Genomic DNA, 22,129 nt, shown 5'->3' on the forward strand with positions numbered 1-22,129 from the left:
ATCAACATATGGTGTTCATCTGTGTGGGCTCCTGGGAGTTCCAAGGTCTACCAAGTAGGTAACCTCTCCCTTCTGTTCAACTATGGTATGAGGGCCACTCCACTTATCTTGGAGGGCGGCTGGGGCCACAGGTTCTAACACCCATACTTTCTGCCCTGGCTGGTAAACAGTCAGCACAGCCTTTTGGTCATGCCAGGCCTTTTGTAATTCCTGGCTTGCCTCAAGGTTTTTAATTGCCGTCTTCATGTACTCAGCCAGCCTGGAGCGGAGACCAAGTACATAGTCCACAATATCCTGTTTAGGGGTTTTGAGAGGTAACTCCCATCCCTTCTCCACTAGACACAATGGACCCCTAACTGGATGTCCAAACAGAAGCTTAAATGGGCTGTAACCAACCCCCTTCTGTGGAACCTCTCTGTAGGCAAAGAGAAGGCAGGGCAAAAGTATGTCCCATCTGCGCCTAAGCTTTTCTGGGAGACCAATCATGCCCTTGATGGTTTTGTTGAACCTTTCAACTAACCCATTTCATTGTGGGTGATAAGGGGTGGTAACTTTGTAGTTTACTCCACACTCCTTCCACATAGCAGTCAAGTAACTAGACATGAAGTTTGCACCTCGGTCTGATACTACCTCCTTAGGGAAACCCACTCTGGAAAAGATTCCAAGTAGGGCCCTTGCCACCACTGGAGCTGTATTGGTCCTAAGGGGAATGGCTTCTGGGTACCTAGTGGCATGTCCACCACCACCAGTATAAATCTGTGCCCATATGCTCTCTGAGGATCCATGGGACCAACTATGTCAATCCCAACCCTCTCAAAGGGAACCCCCACCACAGGTAGTGGTATCAGGGGGCCTTTGTTGCACCACCTGCCTTACCACTGGCTTGACAGGTGACACAGGAGTGACAAAACTCCTTTGAGTCTTCAGACATGTGTGTCCAATGAAAGTGAGGGACAACTCTGACTCAAGTCTTGTTTTGTTCTAGGTGTCCTGCTAAGGGAATATCATGGGCTAGTGTTAATAGGAAGCCCATGAACGTCAGAGGTATAACCAACCTCCTGGAGGCACCGGGCTTGGGGTCTCTACACTCTGAGTACAGGAGTCCATCATCCCAATATATAATATGGGTCCTACTAGCATTCCCAGCAGCCTCATCAGCAGCTTGCTTTCTGAGGGGTTTAAGAGAAGGGCAGCTCAGCTGCTCCTGGCTCAGATCTGCCCTGGAAGGGCCCCCTGTCCTCAAGAACTCAACAATATCAGATTCAAGCTCATCTGGGACAGTCCCTTCTTCAGAACTGAGATCATCTCCCTCAAGAGACTGATCTGCTTTCTGAGTCAGGGGGGAAGACACCGCCTTACCCCTACTGCTCCTTTTCTAGGGAGGCACCTGGTCCATTCTTCCAGGATCCAGGGCCTGTTAAGTTTTTGACATTTTTGCCTGTGACCTGGTCACAGCAAACAGATGTGCAGAGATTCCCAACATTTCTGCATGAGTCCTGAGCTCCACTTCAGCCCAAGCTGAAGTTTCTAAATCATTGCCAAGCAAGCATTCAACAGGGAGGTCTGCACTTACCACAACCTTCTTAAGGCCAGTTACCCCTCCCCAGGAGAAATTAAGAACTGCCAAGGAATGGTCTGTCCTGACATTGCTAGCATTGGCACTTGGTACTTCTCACCAAGTATGATCTGCTCAGGAGCCACACGATCTTTTGTCACCATTGTGACACTTGCTCCTGAGTCCCTGAATGCCAAAGCCTATTTCCCATTAATCAAGGGCCGCTGTCTGTATTTGCCCAGATTACTGGGACTCACAAAGGAGGATATATCCATGCCTCCATCACAGATCAGTACAGCCTGAGTTGGACCTCTGGCTAGGCCAGAGTCCACCTCAGAACCCAGGGTTAGCCCTACTACACCCTTATTCTGAGTACCACCACCTGGAGCTGAACTAGGGGGAAGAGTTGCCTTAGGGGCAATGGTGGCTGGAGTTGAGTTTTTGGACTTGGTACAATCACTTGTCCAATGGGTTTTCTGTGTATAGATTTTACACCATGGTTTCTTCTTGCCTTTACCCTGGTTGCTTTGTGACTCCCCACCAGATGCAGATTTTTGGGGCCCTTGAGAAGACTTCTGGTCTTTTCCCTTCTCCCCACCCTTATCAGAGTTTTTTAAAATCTTGCTTCTTGGTTCTGAACCTTCTGCCTCACCCTGGTTCTGACCCATTTGTCTGCCTTCTGGCCCAATTCTTGGGGAGAGGTCAGATCAGAGTCCACCAGGTACTGATGCAACAGCTGATTTTGACAATTATTAAGGATCTGCTCCCTCATAATCAAATTGTACAATCCTTTAAAATCACACACTTTACTGCCAAGTAACCAGCCCTCCAGAACCTTAGTAGCACAATCTACAAAGTCAACCCAGTCTTGAGTCTGGGCTTTTTGGGTATCTCTGAAGTTCAACCTGTACTGTTCAGTGGTTAAGCCAAACCCATCAATCAGTGTACTCTTCAAGACCTTGTAATTATCAGCATCCTCTTCTCTAACCGTGAGGAGCTTGTCTCTTTCTTTGTCTGCAAAGGAAAGCCAAAATATTGCTGCCCACTGCTCCTGAGGGACCCTCTGTACTTTACAGGCCCTCTCTCATGCAGTTATCCATTTGTGGATGTCATCCCCACTCTGGTAGGGAGGAACAATCTTGTTCAGGTTCCTATGGCCATGAGTATGTTCTCTACCTCTAGGGACACTGTTGCTGCTACCATGGGGCTCTAGCCCCAACCTTTTTAAAGCTCTCTGGAGCTCCAGGGATTCCCTATCTAAGGCCAATTGCTCTCTCTTGATCCTAAGCTTAGCTTTCTCAAACTCAAGCAGTTGGCTTCTTCTCTCATAAGAGGACTCCCTTCTCTGAGAAGTGGAAGTCCTTTGAGAGACAGAGGTCCCTACAGATGTACCAGAATGATTACATTCCTAAGAAGGAGATCTAGACCTTCCTGGTAAACTGTTAACCCTTCCAGGTGGAGTGACAATGGGCCCTCTGGGCCCTTCTTCCTCACTTTCAGGAAAGATTGGATTGTCCAAGTTAGAATCATCTTGATCCTCCTGGTCAGCGTCAGATTCTAGGTCATAGGTGTTGTCACCTCTTGGCCTTTCCTCTTCTGCTGCCCCACCCACCCTGCGTACCTCATCAGACCCTGGGGTCTTTCTGAGGTCATCTGCAAGCAACAACTTTATGAGATGTTCTGTGGTTGGGCTTTTCCCTGTCTTCAATTTCCTAGAGGCACACATAGTCCTCAATTCTTGGTATGAGACATGGTCATACTTAGTTGGGAGAGGCCTACTGGCTTCTGCCCTTGAAGACATGACTAGTGTGGTGTGGAGTATGCACCTACCTACTCTAGTGAGGCCTACTAAACTTTCTTGAGTTGTAGAAAGGGTGTGCTAAGCCCTTGACACACAACCCTAAGTTCAGTTGAACTTACTGTATTCTAGACTTGATTTATATGTACCTATGTACCTATAGTGGTTTTCAGTTAGTCACTCAAAGAGATTATCTGGTAAAGCAATAGCAAGCTTGAATCCAACCACTGTACACCAATGTGAGAAGTTGGCCTGGCATATGCTGTCCACTTGTTATAGTGGGCACCTTGCACCAGTCCAAACAACCCTTATTGATGATTAGGTTTAAGACAACCTTTATTGAAAGCTATCCTAGTGGTAGCTATGGAGAGCAGACTTCAGGCTAAGTCTTGAAAGAATGTAAAGGAGCTTGGTTTACCAGATTATAACCTCTTGAATAACTAAATGAAAGGAGAACCACACAAGGTATATATAAAATATATGTATTTATTTCTAAACACTCACTACTAATCTCTTTCTGAGATTAGCGTCCAAGTTAATAATACAGTTCTAAAACAACAATAAATAGCACAATATACAATGGGCCCCGGGGGGGACAAAACCATATATTAAGAAAGTGGTATAAGAACCACGACTTGACTAGACACTGTGCCTAGAGCATGTAGAATCACTGGGACACAAAGGAACCACCCAAGGTAGTGACACAGGAGACCCACGGGGGACGCGTGCAGTGTGAGAACACAGCCGCGAGCCGCGTACTATTCTATGGGAAAGTCGCGGTTGGGAAATTTAAAGGTAAAGGACACTCAGGAGAGGACTTTGAGCAAACCCCTTTAGACGTAGGGGGTTCTAGGGCCAACACCCATGGGAGCACCGGAGTACTCGAGTTACCTCACCCAGGGAAGCCGTTGGGCATAGGTGTCAAATGGTGTCGGGAATCGTTGATTTCAATGGCGATCTGCTGCAAAGTGCTGCTGCCGGGAAGAAGAAAAGTGTCCGGTGCGATCCAAGCCTGGATCAAAGATCAGAAGAACGTGAAAGCAGAGGGGACAGAGTCTGGGACACTTGCCAGTGATCAGGGGCACGATAGACGAATGCCCACCGATGTCGGATGCTTCAGGTGCGAAGAGGTGAAGCTTCACTCTGCAGCCACGAGGACCAGGAGGTGTCCACGACAACCAGGAGCTGGAGTCAAGCTGTCCCACAAAGGATGTTGAATGCTGCGGTGTCGGTGCTCGGATTGAACCCAACAAGCCTTGGCAACAGCAACCCACGCAGGAAAAGTAAAGATGCTTCGGTGCGAGCCAGCAAGATCCCGGGGACTCCCCAAGCAATGGAGAGTCAGGGCACATCTGGAGCAACCAGGTAAGCCCAATTAAACTTAGAGTTGCCTTCACAGGGATCCACCAGTCGACAGATCAGGGATCGCAAAGGGACCTCAAGAGGAATCACACAATACCAGCCCAACGGAAACTCGGTGAGTGTAGGCCGGCAATCTTCGGTGGAAACACTGTTCGGGGCGTGGACTACAAGTAGCCCAAAGTACAGCATCAAGGATTTCCAAGAAGCATATGCACTTGCAAATGTACACGGTGTCCAGGGGTTCCAGTTCCACGGTCCCCACGAGGGCTACAGGTCTCAGCTTTGCCGGGAGCTCGGGTCGGCCTCTGGGAAGTCTGGGAACCCACCTCCTGTGTTTCAAATTCTTCAGAGTCCGGCGGGAGCTTCGGAGATGCAAAGCGGTCAAATGCGTCTTAGGTGCCTGCCTTGCAGGGGAGTAACTCCTTTACTCCAAGGGAGATTCTTCAGTCATCTAGCGCCTTGTAGATTGTCTAAGTTCCAGGATTATGTATCAGAGTTTAGTCCAGGTAAATCTAATGTCCTGTTGCCAGGGGTTCCTACTTTATACCCAAGGAAGGGGTGAGACAAACTCTGGGGACCCACCTATGGGAGGGTCAGGAAAGAGGGATGGCTACACCCATTTCCTTTGCCCAGTTTCGCACCAGAGCAGGGGCTGGTAGCCCCTGCAACCGGTTTGAGCTGGACTATGCACAGGGACACCAAATGTGCCCCCAGCCCCAATACACTAAAGCCTGTCTGAGAGGTGGTCACACCTCCCTGTGACAGGAAACCTATTGTCCAGGCCTCCCCTGACAGAGTTTCGTCCAGCAGCAGGAGGGCAGACTCATGTCTGTGGCTTGCAGCATCCATTTTGTGATGCCAGTACTCTGTTAAGCTGGTACTTGGTATACCGGTTCTGTCATGGTTCTCCCTCTAGAAGGGTGGGATCATACTCCCACATCAATTACTGGTGTGGGGATATGATTCAAAGGTGTTTGACACCAAACACGACATGTTTCCATGCAGCCATCCCAAAGTTAGCATTTACCGTTTGGTTATAATACACTTAAGAGTATTTGGTTTGGCTGCATCACAAACAACCCTAGAATAAAGGTTCCGAAGGCTGCAGAGGGACTCTGCTCATGCCTGGGCACCCTCTCACATAAAAGCCAGCACCCTGCCTTCAGGATTGGTAAGGACTGCCATATGGGGTGACTGTATGTGCAGTGATATGGAGAGATATAGTGAACCTATATCTCAGTAAGGGGTGCATGCACCACCTTTCACAGGCTTCTGTAGCAGTCCTGTTGTGTCATTTTGGATGGCTTCCCAGGGGTGGCATAATACATGCTGCAGCCCTTGGTAGGCCTCTGGGGTACCTATGCCCTGGGTACTTAGAATAACATATACTAGGGACTTATAAGGGTTACCCAGAATCCAATCTGGAGTGTACCTAAAGTACTGGTAATCAATTTAGAGAGGGAGCAGCTGGGCTGGGGTCCTGGTTAGCAGGGCCCCAGCCAGTCTAAAGTCGAAAAACAGTGAAACATCAGCAAAAAGTGGGGGTAACTATAAGAAGCAGATCCTACTCTCCTACAGTCGCAAAATCTAAGGTTCATGAATATTAATGAGCCACTCCCTATTTGCGACCCTATTGGGATTGGCTGGCCCTCCCAGAGATGGTGGCCTAATGGGCTCAGCAGACCTCCATTTCTGGGACTGCTTTTAAATAAAGCAGGTTTTTTAAAAATGCAGCCCAGTTTCCTTATATTTTTTTTAATATTTTCGTTTCATTTTTTTAAGGGCAGGCAGTGATCTGGGACCACTGTCTGCCCTTAAAAAATATTTTCTCATGCATTCCCAAATTGGAAGGGCGGACCCCTTCCCATTTGTGAATGCTTTACCACCTACGTGAAGTAGGTGGTAAATTGCAACTGTTTTGCAACCGCAATTGCGGTCGCAGAACAGTCATACATTGGGCTCAGACTCGCTATTAGGAAGGTACGTCCCTGAAACGCCCCTTCCTAGTAGCTAGTTGCAAACCCTAATTAGCAAGTCACAAATAAATTGCGACTTGCTAATTAAGGTTTGTACATGGCTCTTAGGTATTTTTGCATGCGCAAACAGATCGCAAACCTGTTTGCGCATGCAAAAATACTTCGTACATCTGGCCGTAAATGTAAGCTGCCAGCAAGAGCGAACCATGTCTCTGCCCCATGCCTCCCGTCTGTTCTCAGGCATTAGCTGCTTGGTGAGAGACGGCATCCTTGCTAACGACTGCACATGCTGTAAGGAGAAGATCAGCACCAGAAAATACACCAAGCAACGTGGATGCGACGTCCCAATAGTCACCCTCACTCCCTGAAAGTCTACATCACCTGTCGTCAACGTCGTTTGATGGCAAACACACCATCATTGCTATTTGCATCACTGAAACAATGAAGGAATATCTCATCACCAGGGTGGAGCCTTACACCTGTGAAGCATCCAGAGACTAACGAAGCATTCCTGGAAACGTGAGATACCAATTGTCTAGAGACTATTTGATAGCCCACCAGTACCTGAGTCCTGTTGACAAGGACACCGACCATGATTCATTCACCCATGCGGTTATACAAAGGACTTGGCTGTGGTTTCTGTCAGCGATCCTGCAGCGGCTGTCAGGTGGCCTACAAGCAGCTCTGCACAGTCCAGTGGCAACCCATTGGAATGGGCTTCAAGGGAATCCCCGCATGAGAGATTGTCTGGAAGTTGCTCCCCCGACAGGCTACTGGGGGCCTCAGAGAAAGATGTCCCAAACATTGTCGATACCATCCCATTCCTGATAAGACTTACCTTCACAGAGTCTAGATGCCCCCTAGAGTAAGCTCTGCAGTGGACTCCACCGATGCCCCTGATGCACCAAAGTTGGACTGTTTGACACCAACTAACCCACCACAAGATTGCGCAGAACCGACCAACAGTGTGTAAGTGGACATTGATCCAACTGGCATCCTGTCAAAGAATCCATACTCTACACAGTGTTCATGCCCAGTGGTAGCTGGCTAAACCATGGACACGTGCTGAGATACCCGCACGCTCCCAGCTTCACCTGTCCACTGCTGTCCTGTGGACTGCCTCTTGAGGCTGAGAGACTAAGTGGTGTCTAGTGTGTTTGTGTTTTATTCCCACAGATTCATGCTACATGATCTATCAACCCCCAAGTGATAATCTTCTTGTTGCTGAACAATTAATGGAGACCATTTTACTCTAACTCTGAGCAACACCATAACCATATGTTCCTTGGGGATTTCAATTTACACTGGAACGACGTAAATCATTCCCTCCTGTGCCCTTCTAATGCTTTCCTCGCAGACCTAAACTTCACCTAATCCTGCGACAGACCTAGCAACAAAAAAGACTTCACCCTTGATTTAATCAATGCCAAAGACAACGTTATACAACTGGATGACATATCACCTTGTGACTGGTCAGACCACTACCTTATCTCTTCTCGCATCATGGAAAAGGGTGATGATCAGACAGGGATAACCTCGTAAGACCAAACAATGGTCAAGAGATCTGAGGCACATCAACGCTAATGATCTCACCTACATCAGCAATAACCTCCTTTCTCAGCCCCCTATTACAAATCTAGATGGCCTTACTGACCTTCACATCTCCTCCTTGACAAATTTGCTTGACTAAATTGCTCCAAAATAACTCAAAAGGTTTCCCAACAAGCACTCCAATCCCTGGCTTGACTGCTCCCTTAACGAGGAAAGATGCAAACTAAGAGTGGCAGAGAGATCAGAGAGAAACTCTCCTTCCACAACAAATCTCAAGCAGTTGAGGATGACAAGAAGTGTGTAAAACAAACACATCCATTGCGCCAAAGGCAATTACTTTAAATCACAGCTAGACAATGCCAAAAACAGACCGAAAAAACTCCTCAAAATTGTCAAACAACAAGCAAACCACACAACTAACCTGCACTCTACACTTGTGGAACTCCTTCTCGCTACCAGAGGATACTGAACAATTCAAAATGATAACTTCACCTAAATCTTCAATCATTTCAATGATCCTCTGCCTGCCAAGTGCTTCAAAGAGCTTAGATCTTATGCGCTCCCACTCTGGTCTAAGATAGTCCATGAATCACTCACACAGGGCTTAATTCCTGACCACCTCAAAATAGGTCAAGTTACTCCCATCCCTAAGAAACCTAATGCAATCTTATCTGATTCTAACAACTTCCACCCTATTTCTAAAAGCATGCCTTTAACCAAACCGCTAGAAAAATGTGTTCACACACAACTCTGTAAGCATATAGTTTCAACTCCTGGACCAATTCCAATCTGGTTTTAGATCTGGTCATAGTACTGAAACCGCCTTAACACACACTGTTGATGACGCCTTGAGATTACTTGACCAGAACGAATCCTGCTTACTAATACTTATTGATCTCTACTCAGCATTCAACACAATCAAACATGAGAACTTAATTTATCTCCTCGAAAAAAGGATGGGGTTATCTGGCCCAGTTTTAGCTTGGTTTGCCTCATTCCTACATACCAGAACGCAAAGAATCAAAGTAAACCATTACATGTCTAAGAGTACACTGGTGTCAATTGTAGTGCCTTAAGGATCCACACTCTCGCCCACACTTTTCAACTTATTCATAGAATCCTCACTAAAATTCTGAACTGCTCTAACATACAATATCGCATGTATGCGGACGATACTCAACTATACTTGAAAATCTCTTCACCGGATGATATCAAAACTGTTAACTTTTTTGAAAACATTGTGGACTCCACTAAATCATTAGGCCTGACTTTGGACAAATACCTAAATATGCTAGACCACATTAGTGCAACCACCAGAGAAGTCAATCCCCAACTCTCTCTCAAAGCAGGGATCCAATTCAAGATAGCCTGCCTGACGCACAAAGTGCTTCAATACAACACTCCAACTTACCTGGCAAAATAACTCGAATTATCTGGTCTGTTTCGGACCCTATTAAAATCTAACACTCTGTTATTGAAACCACAAGAATTCAAGAAGAAGAACACTTACAAACCGTGTCTTCTCTGGTCTTGCTCCAAGAATTTGGAACGCTCTTCCGCCCGAAATCAGAGCTAACTCTTCGACCACCACATTAAAAAAACAAGTCAAAGGTCTATTCCTAACAAACTTCCTGCAACTATAGACCAGACGTCACCAAACTAACTTTTGCTTCATGTATACAGCATGGATCTACCTCTCAACTATATAATGCTTTGATTCTTTATACCTAATATGATCACTTTATGTTTGTTTAACTTCCTTTATGGTTTTGCCTATATGTACAGCGCTCTGATACCCTATTGGGTTTTGTTCGAGCTTTATAAAACTTTTTGAATAAATAAATTTAAAAAAACAAAGTGTAGGAGTAATGTAGTGTCCTGCTTGATATGTTCTAGTGTTCTAAGCATGTACAAGTTTACAAGCCACTCCCTTGAAGGCTGGCCTTTACTCCTACCCACACCCATCCAACACAGGCATCATGAGTAATGTGTGACTGTTAATGAAAGGGTTTGAGTGCTCGTGACCAGTTTTGAGTACCCCACTAATGGTATCTGTGTCACTCATCACATAATATGTGGCGAGGGACCATGACTATACACTGGGAATGTACCATCCCTCCCAGTCCAATGACAAAAAAAACATTAATAGCCATTTTTATAATACTTAGCAGAGAAAGAAAAAAAAGGGAAAGAAACAATAAAAAAAGAGAAAGCATATTTTTTGTGATATAGTTATGTTAATAATTTAATTATTAATGATACTACTGTTATATAATAGCTAATAATTCCAGCAGCCACTTCAGGTGCACCTCCGATCGAAAGCAGAGCCCCAGGAAGCCTCAGACCACCTCCTCACCAAAACTCTGTCCCCCAGTGGTCAGGACACCGTTGATATTGTGTTGCTGTTGGAGCTGGGGATGTGACTGAAGTGCTCCTCACACTTGCTACAAGATCCAGCTGCCTGGAACATTAGAACTCACAAGCATCACAGGCTGAGGTATGAGTATATAATCTATTCAGGTTTTTCTTTTTTCTAGTAATAAATTCGGATAGAGTGGCCTACTCATGTACGGCTTGGACAATGTGAGCACTACCCTTGTATCTCTTGGAGTAGGCTTATTGGACATGTGATTTACATTCAATAACACTCTTTCTATACTCTTAACTGCTGACTCCTCATCTTTTTGAATCTCCCAGAAGGCAGGCTGCATCCTCTGAATTCTTCACCAAATGCACCGTATGGCTCCTTGGTAAATCTGTACCACTCCAGATGTGAGGGAGTGGAGCCACAAATAAGCACCACCAAGAGCACCGACATCAGTTTTTTAATTTTTCTCCATCTGTGCCCTCATTTGAGGAGAACTTAGAACAAACTGTAGGTGACAGTGTGCTAAATTGTAAAGTGGGACCTTATTACAATGTACACAAATCCACTCCACATAATGGGAGGTGGGACGGTTGTGTGGAATCAGCAGTTAGGTAGATCATCTCCCAGAACCAGTGCGATCAAAGTTAATTAACTTGTTTTTCCGATGGATACTTCAGAATAGATACCGTCACAGATGGAATGCATTTGCTGATGCCTTTCTTGAAGGAAATTCCAAAGTGCAGAAGTTTTGACACTGCGCATTCTCAGCAGTGACAAATAGATCTAGCCAGTGCATGTCCCACTGATCGAAGATGTCTCATGCCAACTCAAGGTATTAACGCCACACGTGGTCTGCCAGCTGATCCCTGCTCAGCTCGTCACCCCTAGCAATCAGGAACCCTGCAAAGTGGTTGACTGCCAAAAAAGTACTTCTGCTGGTCCACCATCTCCAGAGCCATAAAGCCTCCTAGCCTAGGATCCAGGATCTCACTCTATCCTGCTTGTTTGGTAACGTGATATTCATTTGTTCATAAGGACATGCACTGGCCTTCCACCGATGGTTTTCAGGGCCAGACATATCCCCTTAAGCTTCAGAAGGCTAATGTGGAGCTGGCTCTCTGCCACACACCAGAGGCCTCTGCTCTCCCCCCCCCATGGTTTTCAGGGCCAGACATATCCCCTTAAGCTTCAGAAGGCTAATGTGGAGCTGGCTCTCTGCCACACACCAGAGGCCTCTGCTCTACCCCCCCCCCACCCATAAATGTCATCCGCACGTAGTATACTATTTACTGCGGCAAGACCTCCTTGAGCAGCTAATCTGAGTTGGAGAGGTTTGGGAATACATGTATTAGAAATCTCCAAAGATTACTTTTGCGAATACGAAGTGGCCAAGGTGAGGTTCAAAGAGAGCCCACAGTGAACTGCAGATACCGTCTGTGGGACTGCAGGATAGTCAAATGAAAATACACGACATTCAAGTCCAGAGATACCATCCAGCCTCCTCAAACCAGAACAGGGAGGATCTGAGCCATAGTGAACAATTTGAATAGGTCTTTCCTTAGAAAGGCTCTCAATGTTTGGAGGTTAAGTATAGGCCTGAGTCTCCCGTCCTTCTTCAGTATAAGGAAGTAGCATGATAAGCACATTTGACTCTTTGCAAATCTGAGGCACTCTTGATGGCACTTTAGCCAGTAGGAGATTGACTTCTTGCATCAATAGAGCTGTATCATCTTGCACAAAATGTTCTGATGTGGGACGAAGGTGGGGGGAGGAAGGAGAAAATGGAAGATACGCGCAAAACCTTTGGAAAAATGCCAAGACCCATACGTTATGGATTCAGAGCTGAGGAGGAAAAATTGTGTCCTGGTATTTACTGGTTGGTCATGAATGTGTGAGGGGAAATCAAAGAAGTTAGAAAACTACTATCTCTAATGGTGCAAACGACCTCAGTCTCGGAATTACACAGATTTCTGTTGTTGTGCCGAGTGGGACAACAGATGTGGTCAATAGGTTAGCATTCTCAAATAATCCCTGAAGCTTTAATAATGCTGAGGTAACTGCTTGACTACAGTTGGTAATCCCAAAGATTGTGTTGTGGTGCTACGGTATTCAAGTCATTTGACCACCACATCAGCTTTTTCTCTGGACAACCTGGAACCATCAAAGAGGGACATGCCCATTAGGACGCTTGGGACAGCTCCTGAGAACTCAGCTGCCCCCACCCAGGTGTGCACAACACTAGTGACACTACCTTTGCCTATACAATTTGTGGTATCCAGACCAGCGGACAAAATATACTTTGCAATGTAATATCCATGCTGTATCGTTTGGACCAATGAGGCGAGGCCCAAGTCCACCAGGATGATCAGCAAGATCTTGCTGGCTACTTCTCTAAAGCAAGTGTGTATCTAACCAGAAAACACACTGCATTTAAGCGTAGGAGGGCTAAACTAACTTCCTGCCAAAGGCACTAATACATTTCAACTTTATATCCAGGTGATTAGTCAGAAAGGCTAAACTTCACTAGTGGACGCCTCTATTACTAGGCTTTCAGGAACAGTATGCTTTGTCAAAAAATCTGCGTCACCAGGGCAGGTCTGTGTCGCCTGGCCTTGGGTGGTCTGACTGGGGCCCCATTAAAGGGCAACAGTGGTTCAGATGCGGTTGGGCCTCCTTGAAGAATTTCATCTAACCAAATAACCTTAGCATCAATTAAAGGCTATTGAAGTCCAGCTCTACAGCTGTTCTTCACACTACCAGTGCAAAAGAGGCACTTTCTTTCACTGGAGGCCAGGTGGTGTCATGGATTGCTCTCCATTTCCTTTGTAGCTATTTACAGTGTTGTTTTGTGTCTCGGAGGTCTTCTGAGTACCAGCTGGCCTGCATGTTTGATCTGCTATGCTTTTTGAGTTTGATGGGTGTGAGGGAGCCCGCACAGTTCTTAATACAGTTGCTGAAATTGTTGATATCATTGTCGATGTTGTCTGTGGGACAGGGTTGATCCATGCTGGGGGCACTGAGCCAGTCTGCTTTTGTGATCTTGCCCCAGCTGCGGTTTGAAATGCTGAACCTAGTAGGGTGTTTACTTGAGGTGCCTCCATGTGAAGGGTGAGGAGGAGTTGTATTTGATGCTGTTGCTTGTGGTGAAGATGGACTCCAGTATGTGTCCTGCAGTGTGTGTTGGTTGTGATATCTGGGTGAGTCCAATGTTGCTCAAGCTTTCAAGGTGTGCTGTGGAGCAGGAGACCTTTTGGTCTTCCAGGTGAAAGTTGAGGTCAACAAGGAAAATATAGGGTGTCTATTCAATGATGAGCAGAGTGATGAAGTCGGTGATGAGGTTGGTAAGGGTAGCTCATAGGCTGGGTGGTCGTTAGAGAGGGTTGAGTTCAGGGTAAAGTTTTCAGAGATTTGCAGCTTGAAGCGTTGTTAGTATTTGAGTGTGGGTGGATGTCTGCTGGAGAACCAGCAGTGGGTGCAGGTGAAAGCTGCTAACATTGTGTGAGGCACAGTGGCAGCGGGGGAACGGTGTCTGGGGTCTAGCGATCTAAGTACTGCTGCAGAGCATCACTGAGCGGTAATCGGATTAGAGTTCCTGGCACTGGACAAGCGCAAATGAGCTTGCCTTTGGTGCCCCAGCGCTGAGTCCGCTGTGTGTTTGTGCTGCAGCTGTCATTAAATAGCTCCTGGGAGGGGGGAGGAGTGCAGGGTGCCTTGATGTCATTTCCTGTGCTGATGTGTGATGGGAAATAAAGTGCTGTCGCTGGCGTCTTCTTTTAAAAACAATTTTGGCAGAAAGTCAGTTTTGTAATTTCCTCTCCAAATGGATGATGGGACATTCAGTGATGTGATATTACCTCCTGTGCAGGTGAATAATGGGAGATCCTGTGATGTCACTTACTATGCTGATGGGTGATGGGAAATTGCTTGCTTGCCTTCTTCTTTTAAAGACAGTTTTGGCAGGAAAACTAGTAATGTCATTTGGGGATGTATTTAGCCCACAGGAAGAGTCGCTTTCAAACCTCATCTGTATAGTGAGCGGAAAGCAGTTTGTCTGGCTTGTCATTTAGTGTCATGGGAAACATTGGCTATGCCTTCAACCCCGTCAGAATCAGATTTGAACAAGGTCACTAGCCTTTGGTAGTACTGGCGTTGAGGAAGAAACTGAAAGAGATGAGTGTCTTGGTGCATAATGAATGGCTGCGCATTTGTAATTTAATAGCATAACGTAAGTCTGGTGCAAGCAGATGTTGTTTTGGAGTTTGAGACAGGTGTATGGATTGGGTCTGGGACCAGTGTCGACACAGAGGCACTGGCATGGTCTAAAGAGCTTTGGTAGCAGTTTGGATCAGTGTTGGTACACTATAGAAAACTGGTCCCAAAGGGATCAGTTAGCGTAGAGTGAGGGCCCTGTTAATATGCAAAACGTCAATGATAATATGAAAAACCATACATTCATTTATGAGAACGAAATTGCATATTTATTAACTAATTCGCCCGTTGTGAACTCCACATAAACCCGACTCGCAAATACGTAGTCAGACAGGCTTTGAGACCTAGGTCACTGATTGATAGGGTGGCACATAGCTGGCAGACAAACATACAAACAGGACACCTAAGATGAAACCCACAGATAGGCGCTGCAACACTTCAATGGTCGAGGGAGATTGGCCCTAATAAAGCACATATGGCCGGAGGGGTATGCGCGCTCCTAAAACACCATAAAGTCAGATGCCACATTAGGTAGGAACATCGAGCCAATTAGAGCACAGCACGTGCAGTGATCACATGCTCCCCATGCCGGACATCTGGACCCATTACTCAATGGCCACATAGTGTTCAGGTGAGGTCGAGGCCCACCTGTATTATCCATTAGACAATTAATTTATGAATCCAAAGGCAGCAACTTACTTTCTTTACCAAACATCGATCACCGGAAATTCATTACTACCTACAATGAACTGTATAAACAGAGGTCGCAGACCAATTGTAATTTGAGACAGTCCTCAGACCCTGCATCTGTAACTGTTCTCCCAGACACTCTGTTTAATTAAACAAATTGTTCCTGTTTTGCTGAACCCTTCTTTTCTCTTGATTTTTCAAGGTTTTTCATGTTCGAGCAACTGTCTGCCGGTGGAATTCTAACTGGGGGCCAGTGGGAACATCCTGGCGTGGGAAGGGTAGAAATTATTTGATGCCCTTGAGAGTTCACACCAGGTTTTGGGTAGCAGTATGGGATTGAGTCCTGCTTGGCTTTCTACTTTCTATAGAGCATTTTCTACTTCAACTAACCAGAAGATTTTGAGTAGGAAATATGTGGAGGAGGCCTTTTGGACAAGATTGTGAGTGACCCCATGACCCTGAGAGAGAGCAGGATTTGTGCTTTCACCATGAACTCTTCTTGTGCTCAGTGTAGTGGTGTAAACTTTGCTTTCTACTCCCAGATCACCTTCAGATGCATGAAGATTGATTTATCACTCATCTTCGAATCATGGGCAGAGCTCAAACACAACAAATACACATCATGCGAGTCCCTGACTGACATCTAGTTCCTGCAGTTTCGTTGGGACATATCTTCTCTAGCACACTATGAATTTTGGAAGTCATCCAAAGATTGACAAAGATGGAGGCGGAGCTTCAGGTCTACATTGAAGTTTGTGGAAAGAAAAAAACTGATATCAGTGCACAGGCGGTGTTTACATGCAGCTCCGCTTCATCACTTTCAGGGTGGTACGGAGTCACCTTATAGCCTCATAGTGATACCAGGTGGTGTACAGAAGCACTGCTGACGAATTGTCCAGATCCCATCTGGCGTCTGGGTATATTTTGAAGATGAGGAATCTGCAGTTAGAAGTATTCAATCCACCTGACAATCTGCAGAAATGTCTGTTGGGTCTGTTAGTGGATAAGGCATTACTTCACAGGAAATATTTTAATCCATACCATCGGTCAATCATGTAATTTTAAAGCGTCGCTGCCGAGACTTGACCGGGTTTCCCAGTTTCGAGGTCCACTGCCCTATCCGTTAGCCATACCCACTCCCTAATTGATCATAGTGAAATCATTGAATAGTGATCATGGGTTTACTGTGTAATGGCCCTAGCTCCTGTTCTCACTGTACCTAAACAGCTTGGTGACAGGTTTAATGTGTGTATACAAGGCTATTCCAATTGTAGAGATAAGATGTATTTACCTTCTCTAGTATGAGAACTTATGAGTAGTTCTACTTAGGAAAAATGTGCAGGTTTCCTGAAAAGTTCAGTTACAAACCTGAAATGCCTGTGCCTAATATTTATCAAGCCAAATGAAACAAAGCAATACAAACTGTTTTATAAGTGAAGCGAGATTTAAGTGTTAACTGCTGCAAGTAGTAGAGAATTTGGGTAATTAATTTTCTCAAATCAAAAACAATTTATTTTAGTTTAACTAAAATTGTTAAAATAGGAAGAAACGATTTCACATCATTGCAGATCAGAGTGATAATTAATCTGTATCATCTATTCAAGTCATAAATTGGTTCATAATCTTCTCAAGTGACATTTTGTTACTAATCAATGCACATATGCAGTATGACAACGTTAAAATCGCTCCCCATGAAATATACATTTCTAATGTGAGAAAGTGCATTTCTATCTTTGAGGATTCTATTGAATGTTCTCATATCAGTGGTAAGCTAGGCTTTAGAGTGGAGGATAGCTTTTGGAAGGTTTATACAGGACGTAGGTGGTACAGAATTCCTATATTCTATGTGAGATATCACAACCTCTTGTACAGAAGCTTCAAAGTCATGTTCGGGAATGATGGGTCTGATACTTCAGAGCAGCTTTAGTTGAAATCTAAAAACTTAGAGACTTCTTTGATATGAAGATCAAGATTGAGGGAGCTATTAAACGTGATGCCTTAGAATTGTGGTGATTTTACAATCTTGGGGAAGATGTTGAAGGCCTGTAGTTTAGTGATGCAACCAGGTGGGAGAACCTTGAAGATTTAGAGATTTCAGGGGATATTAGCAGGAATTCAGTCTTTTGGGGTTTAAGTTTGTATTTCATCCGGGATATTCATAAGCTTGAGTCCGATGGGCACTGGGACAGATTGTCAATGTCTTCTTGTCTTCTTTGCTATCAGTCTTGAGGTACAGCTGCATATTGTCCTCACAGTGGTGGAAACCACCACCTGCCTTGCTCAATCTCTCGACCAGATGTAGTAAAGGGACAATTATTGGATGAATTATTTTTAACACATTCCAATTTATCCTAAACAGTGATACAAAAAATTGTTTAAAAGTGCTAAACAGTAATTAATTAGTGTTGACTATCAGCCTGGGGCATTCCTTGGCACCAGCTGACTGCTATCATCAGTCTCAACTCCAACACATGGGTGAAAGTGAGAGTAGCAAGCAATTGTCCCAATTCTCAACGATGATGTATACACATTGGGTGCTGACTATGGGACCTGACGCAGGGTTGCATTTTGGCCCCTCTACTTTTAACCTGTACTTAGCAGACTAAAATGACCATTTAAACACAGTTAAAGCTTTCCCTCCTAAAATAGCAGGTAGAAGTCTGCACCTACTGCAGGATGCTGATGACATGATCCTAATGGACCAAACTGCAATAGGGTTACAAAGATCTGAGATCAGCCTATCAGACTATTCCAAAGCTAATAGGCTTGGTATTAATACATCCAAAACCAAGATTCTGGTAATTGGAATAAAGCATGGGGTTTGGTTTATCAACGGGCCGAAAGCAGAAAGGGTCTCCAATGTAAAACACCTCGGCGTCAGGTTTAACGATTGAGGACAGACCACTGCACAAAAGAAGGCATTATCGATCAAGAAAAACACTCTGATTATTGCTTTTCAGCGCCTTCTTAAAAACCTCTCGGGCCTCGGTCTTTCCGCAGTCTGTAAAGTCATAGATAGTAAACTATTGCTCACCACTTATATATGGTTGCCTTAGTTTACAAAAATCAATTCTCATCTTGGCTGGACCTCATGCAATGCCGATGCTACATATGGGCGTCTATTCCAGTTACCATCCAGTACAGTGTGAGGGCCCAAAGTTGGCAAGAAATCAATTGGTCTTGCCAAAACTTTGTGCTTTATGCTTGCCTCCTATCTTTTTGCACCACCCTAGCTCTAGCTGGTTCGGGGTCAGCGAAGCAGCTTTTGTGGGGCATCAACCAAGACAGGGAATCTGAAATGTGCAAATGTCACCAGATTGCGATTGGCCGGCTCGCAGATAATGAGCTGATTCAAGCTTATTTACCACTTACTTTTGAAACACACCAGGTGACTGTCAGCTCAGGATGTCCTGCAAGTTATTTGCACAACAGTTCGCACACACTTAATATTGGATTTTCATAAGAAAATGAATGCTTCCACCTAAATTCATCATTAAAACGCGACTACCTTGTCTTCAGCCTGGCCTCATTCCTCTAGATGCACACAAGTATGGACATGCGACTGGCGAATAACAAGAGCTCTGCGGGGGCTGTCCAATCACGAAGGAGTCTCGTTCTCACATTATATGCCAGTGTCCTTCTCTACCTTGTCTAAGGCGTTATTGGCTCCTGCCTAGTTTTAATCAATTGAACATTGAAGATTGTAAAGCTGCTGTTGATGAATGTCTGAAGTGGAATAGTGTCAGTTATCGCCTGGATTTTCTAAATGTATGAAGCTTGCAACCAGGAGGTTGAGTGCTGTGGTTTAAATAGTTACAGTTTTGTTTATTTTGACTTCTCCTTTTTAAATCGTTGTTTTAGTAGTCGATTAATGGTTCAATTTCTTGCAAGATGTTGGCTCTCTTCCAGCTTGGACATTAACTGCGTTGCTCCGGCTGTGGGTTGACTGCAGCTAATATCATACAGGCACAAAGTTCTTATTGTTATTTCATCATTTTGAATGGTTGTTTGCCCAAGCACTGGCTGCCGAGTGTCTTGGACCCCCCCTTCTGTTACTGTTTTAGCTGCTGTTGGCCATCTGCAATGTTTTGATAATAGCAGCTGAATGCCGCCCCTGTTGAGTTCGACCTCGATAATTGCATTTTTATCAATTTTATTTTCGTCCTGGGTAAACTGTGTACTTTTTATGTTCCGGCCAGCTTTCTACCTTTTTTTATTCTGGGTAGTTTAACTATGTTTTGGAAGGTTTGTGCATTTCTTATAGTATTGTATTGTATCTTTCTTCCTTATGTTCCTTATGTTTTGCAAAGACTCTTCCCTTCCACAGTAGTCAGTCAAAACCCTCTCAGCAACAAATGCAGGCCTGCAGGCCTGCAGGCCTGAATTATGGGGGGTGGGGGTGGTGCTCACCAATAATGCTTCCGTGCTCTGCCTGGGGTAGGACTCCTCTTCAAACTCAGAGGGTCCAGACGACTCGGTCAATGCATTTTTTCTGGTATAAATATAAAATAAGCCACCTTGCGGACCCAGTATTAGCTGGACAGTGTTGTACATATTTCCCACAGTCACACTGGATGACTACCTTAGATGTGATACGTACTGTGCAATCTCAGTGCCATCTTAAGGAATTTAGGGACCCAAAGCAAGGCATATTTGCCTCAGAACAAGTTTTAATTTTAATACCTTTCTCCCACTATTTCAAGTCTGCATGTTTCCATATATCTATAGAAATATATATATATATATATATATATACATCAATGATCCTTGCTTAAACTCCTTCGTGACGACAGAAAACAAGAGCAGACCCAGATTCGTCGAAAATGATTTATTTAGCTCACCACCATGTCGCCATGACGCGTTTCGGTCGGGAAACTCCGACCTTGCTCACACATACATATATATATATTTTTTTACAAAAAAAAAAAGACTACTGCGACGTTATAGTTAGGCTGACATCTCACTCATACAAAACCATAGAAATGCAGCCATTATAGTTAGCTGAGGTAACTATAACTTGCATTCCTGCAATGCACTGCTGATGATGTCACATATTACATCACTAATGACATGGTCAGTGACATCACTGATGACATCACTGTGCTCAGCTAACTATAATGGCTAGATTTCTATGGTTTTGTAACAGTGAATTGTCAGCCTAACTATAACGTCACTGTAACCTTTGTGTTTTTAGTGAATTTCTAAGGTTTTTTAAATGCTAATTCCTAACCATAACGTCCCTGAAACCACTGATTTTTTTTAGTGATAACGAGAATGAACCTCCTGGTCACAGGAACTGCATAAGGTTTTGTGCTCGAGAAAAGCAAGGGTGCAACCACTTCCATCAAGCATTGCAGCGATCTTTTCACGTTGGAAATGAAGAGATAGTACACCTTCTTAGCCATGACCATGCCCAAGAAGTTAGGCTGATAAATGAGTTACAGAAGTGGAGCTTCAACTCGGGCACCTGCTTTCCTTATATCTGTCAGTGCTTCCTGTTGAGGTTTAATTTTTATGACACGAGCATCGTGCCAGAATGAATCTTGCCCTGCATATTTAGCAAAGAAGAGGCCACTGTTTTGTGCAATACCTGTACTCGACTGGAGTACTTTCTGATGGCTAATTAGTAAGTGTTCTCTCGACAGGTAAACGTATAGTCCACCTCTTACACTACAGCTGCGTGAAGGACCTGATAAAAATATCCCCGGGGAGGTGGCGGTCCCCGGGGCTGCGGGGGGCCCATTTACCATGAATAATCCCATGGAGGGTGTGGTCCCCAAGGGCTGCGGGGGGCCCGTTTGGCTCCCCTGCACTTTAATAACCATAGTCCCAGAAGGTGGCAGGCCCTGGGGCTGCAGGGGCCCCCTCATACCTAATTTCAATTGCACCTGGGACCTGGCCCACCCAGGGGCTCAAAAGAAACGAAGCGAGGGATACAGCGCTTAGTTTTAAAAACAAGTCTGCAGGATTCGCGCACCTCTGTTGACCCCCTGTGCAGGCCTAGGGGGTCAGGGTGTTCCTGCCCTGCCCTCTTTTCTTGTTTTTATCTTTTTTTTAAACCTTTTTTCTTGTGACTCAGTTCAACCGAGTCACAAGATGGCTGCTAATACTTGTTGGTTAGAACTGTTGACAGCCAATCAGATCGCAGACTTGTGATATAGGGATATCTGAGAAAGGTTTACATTTCTCAGCAAGTACTGAATGGATTTACACCATTTAACAAAAAGAGTGCTTTCTGGACCAAGAGCTACCTTTTTGCCAAATTTGGTATAATTCCGTTCAGCAGTTCGGGCTGTAGCCGTGTCTAAAGTTTCCTATGGAAATTAACATGGAGAAAACGCATTTTGGAACCCCCCCCCCTTTTTCTCAGCCCACGCTTGACGGATCAGCTTGAAACTTTCAACACAGGAACTGACCTGCCCGCCCCATTACATTTCGCAAAGATTCATCAAATGGCACCAAAGATATTGGCAAAAGAAAAAACGCATTTTGAATAGAAACAAGGTCTTAACTATAACTGCCTACTGGTGACTGCCAGTAGTTAATTTATATCTATATATATCTATCTATACATCTATATCTATCTATATCTATATATTTATATAGATATAGATAGATAT

The 22,129-nt window shown here is 44.8% G+C and overlaps 1 protein-coding gene across 1 annotated transcript in view; it reads right to left on the minus strand.

The window, feature by feature from the left end:
* The window catches only part of LOC146813820 (calpain-1 catalytic subunit-like), a 494,946-nt gene that overhangs the window by 20,283 nt on the left and 452,534 nt on the right, over window positions 1-22,129 (minus strand). The gene's annotated exons all lie outside the window — the stretch shown is intronic.

The sequence above is a fragment of the Triturus cristatus genome, chromosome 6, assembly GCF_964204655.1.
Source record: "Triturus cristatus chromosome 6, aTriCri1.1, whole genome shotgun sequence".
Lineage (NCBI taxonomy): Eukaryota > Metazoa > Chordata > Amphibia > Caudata > Salamandridae > Triturus > Triturus cristatus.